We start from the raw sequence: 3,849 nt of genomic DNA on the forward strand, positions 1-3,849 counted from the left end.
CTCTCTGTTATGATGTCATGGTCACCCCCCCCCCCCAATACTTTTTAATAATTAAGGTGGATGCATCATCAAATTGCTAAATCTGAATGAATCTAAAAGTGTTTTTGTGATTTTTCCTTTGGATTATTAATTAGTTAAATCCCAGGACAGAATTTGAGTAGAGTTTGAATACACCTTCTGGTGCTACTTGGACATGTCATCAGTGAAGGACCCGGGGTCATAGGGTGTTTCGGGTCTTTAATCTTCATGATCAGTCCCTGGCTTGTGTCCAAGTGGTGTGTTACTCCACGGATCCCCCCTACGGATCCATAGCCACCTCGAGGCCCTCTCTGCGGCCTCTAGGATGTTCCTGATGGCTCTCTTGGATTGCAGTCTTTTCACTCCAAGGAGTTTGAGGGTTTGCAGAAGTGAATGGCCAGCGAAGCCTCGGCACCCGACCTCGACTGGCTGACAGAGGGTTTTCCAGCCATTGTACCGGCACTCTGTGCTGAGCTCTGCACATTTGGCCCTCTTTCGCTCGTTGGCCTCTTCAATCCGGTCTTCCCTGGGGACAGTCAGTTCCAGGATGACCACTTGCTTGGTGGACTCTGATGTTAGTACCATGTCTGGGTGGAGAGAAGTGGTTGTGATGTCTGGGAACTTGAGCTGTTTTCCAAGGTTGACTTGAAGCTGCCAGTCACGAGTGGTGGTGAGGAGCCCTGTAGAGCTAGGCTGGTGATGTTGTGCCTTTTGCCCCGCTCTAATGAAGGTGATTGACTGTTTGGGGGCTGCCTGGGTCTTGCTGTGCTGGATCGCTGTGCAGATGGAGTCCGCCAAAGCTCTTAGCACTTGGTCGTGGCACCAGCGGTACCGCCCCTCCCCTAGCGCTTTCGAGCAACTGCTTAGGATGTGCTCCAGGGTGCCCCTCTTCTGACACAGCTTGCACTCGGGAGTGTCTACTAGGCCCCAGGTGTGCAGGTTGGCCGGGCTTGGGAGGATGTCATAAACTGATTGGACGAGAAACTTGATGCGAGATGGTTCTGCTTTCCAGAGCTCTGCCCAGGTGATCTTGCGGGGATCTGCATTCTCCCACCTGGTCCATGCTCCTTGTTTGGACATGCTGACCATCTTGCTGCAGCGTTCTTCCTCCACCTCTGCTCGTATCTCATCCTGGATCAGTTGGCACTTCTCCTTTCCGCGGGCCAGGTCATAACGTGGCTTGGGGAAGCAACCGAGACTTGCTCGTCCCATTGCCACGGAGCCCACCAGCGTTTTATGCCTCAGTCGCGCTTCAGCTTTAGTGACGGCTTCTTGCACCTGCCACTTCCTCCCAGTCTTCAAGAGGATTCCTGCTGACGTGACTTTGGCGTCTGCTGAGTCCCTGTACATCAACACCTCTCTGGAGTGGGTGACTTTAAACTCCTCTGTTAGGCCACTGAGAGGGAGGTGCAGCTTGGTGGAATGGCCGTACAGGGCGATGCTGCTCAAGGACCGAGGGAGCCCCAGCCATCTCCTGAGAAATTGGCTGATGGACTTCTCTAGAGCCTCTACCGTTGTTATTGGTACTTCGTAGACTAACAGGGGCCAGAGTATTTTTGGCAGGACTCCATGCTGGTAGATCCAGGCTTTGAATTTTCCTGGGAGACTTGTCAATTGCTGTGAGCCAGGTGGTCAGGTTGCTCTTAGTTTGTTGTATGGCAGCAAAGTATGGAGTCCTTCAGGAAGCTGTCAAAGATTTTGCCCAGGCTCTTGACCGGTTTTTCGGTCATTGATGGAATTCTGGTCTCTCCAAGGGAAAAGCAGAACTGGTCAGACACTTTACCCTTTTTCAGGTCCAGAGACCTGGACTTAGTGGGCTTGAAGCTTATCCTTGCCCAGGAGATGAGCCGTTCAAGCCCCTGAAGGAGCCACCTGCACCCTGGAACAGATGTTGTCATTACTGTTAAGTTGTCCATAAAGGCTCTTATGGGGGGCTGCCGGGTCCCAGATCTTGACTTGGGACCTCTGCATTTCACCTCGGCAGACTTAACAATCATGTTCATGGCCAGTGAGAGGAGGGGTACAGAGATCGTGCAGCCGGTAATTATCCCCTTCTCAAGGCGATGCCAGGCAGATGTTGCTTGGCCTGAGGAGACTTGCGCGCTTAAGTTGTTATAGTAGTCCATGATGAGGTTGCTGATCTTGTCAGGAACATGGTGTCTTGCCAGTGCGGTTTCGACGAGCTTGTGTGGAATAGATCCGTAGGCGTTGGCTAAGTCAAGCCAGAGAGCTGCCAGGTCTCCTTTGCTCTCTCTTGCCTCCTGGATCAGCTGCGTCACCACGCCCGTGTGCTCCAGACATCCAGGTACTCCAGGGACTCCTCCCATTTGGACTGAGGTATAAATGTATGTGTTCCTCGAGAGGAAGTCTGTCAGACGTTGGGACACGATCTTGAAAAAGATCTTGCTCTTGACACTGAGCAGCAAGATGATGCAAAACTGCTCAATGTTGCAAGAGCCCTCCTCTTTCGGGATCCAGACTCCCTCAGCATACCTCCATTGCGCAGTGACTTTCCCTCTCCGCCAGATCACCTTCAGGATCTTCCAGAGACGTTTGAGGAGCTGTGGGCACTGCTTGTAGACTTTGTAGGGTACACCGCTGGGGCCGGGGGCAGAGCTAGATCTTGCAGCTCTGTCAGCGCTGTTGAATTGGGTCCCTGGTTCTGGTGGTTCCACCAGTTCCCTGCAAGGTCCAAGCTCATGTTCTCTCAGGGTGTCGCTGAAGGTGGCGTGGAGATGATGGTCGATCTCCTCTACAGGGCAAGTGAGATGACCACTTTGCTTCTGGACCAGTAGCTTCTTGGTAAAGCCGAAAGGATTGCCAATAAAAGCACTGCGTTTCCGAGCCCTTTCCTTGCCCTTCCTTCGGTGCCATTCCGCCCTCCTCAATGAGATAAGTCTCTTCCTTATGATGTTTGTGAGTTCTGACAGGGCAGGCCTTTCGTCTTCCTTGGCCATCTTGAACTGACATCTCAGGGATTGTAGCTCGTGTCTCAGCTGACTAATTTTGGCTTCTCGCCAGTTGAGCTTCGCCGGATTGCTTGCTCCTCGTCTTTCTTCGACGCCAAACCGCTCTGTTCCCATGTTCATTATGATGGTGCACATGGTGTGGAGTTTCTGGTCGACATTGCCCTTTGAGATGGAATCCAGGCACTTGTCAACATCCTCATCCAGCTTTAGCCACTCCTTGTTGTTAGCGGCAGGCCACTTCACCCTACGATGTTCCGATTTCCTGCTCCGATTTCAGCTCCTTATATACCGAGCTTGTTTTGGTCAAAAACTAAGTTATAACATATGGTTCATATTAAGAGAGGGACAGAAAATAAGAGAGGCGCCTCTTCTACGGTGCCCCACCATATCGCTCTTCACCTCTGACCCAGGGCCTCCATGACTCTGCTGATCTAAAATCTGGTATATGTTATCTTGACAGCAGCACCATCATGTCAGCATTCCGGTACCCCTAACCAAATAACCTCCAAGTCAGGAAGGCCCAAACAACAACTAACATTCCAATATATCCTCCTAATACGAACCATTTGTATAAATATGCTGCATCTAACAGCAGACACCTCAAACGCATAAAGCATTTCGCTAGGAGGGGCAGGTGGGCGAGGGTGTTAAAATGTATCGCTCTGATTGGCCAAAAGCTTTTCGCTCCACTTCCACTTGTTGTGGCTCAGTGGCAGAATCAACTTCATAGATTGAATTGCATAGAAACTGAAACCGGCGAACTGCGAGATGCAACAAAATGTGTACCTGGAGAGCAGCAGTTCGTACAAGCGTACTTAAGGGTCAAAATGCGTGCCAAGTACAAAAAATGCGTACATTTTGG

General features: G+C 51.1%; 1 pseudogene; it reads right to left on the minus strand.

Moving 5' to 3' along the window:
* Positions 1 to 237: 237 nt before the first annotated feature.
* On the minus strand, positions 238 to 3,233 carry LOC140997978 (uncharacterized; annotated as a pseudogene).
* Positions 3,234 to 3,849: the final 616 nt, after the last annotated feature.

This window comes from Pagrus major, chromosome 6, assembly GCF_040436345.1.
Source record: "Pagrus major chromosome 6, Pma_NU_1.0".
NCBI classification, from domain to species: domain Eukaryota; kingdom Metazoa; phylum Chordata; class Actinopteri; order Spariformes; family Sparidae; genus Pagrus; species Pagrus major.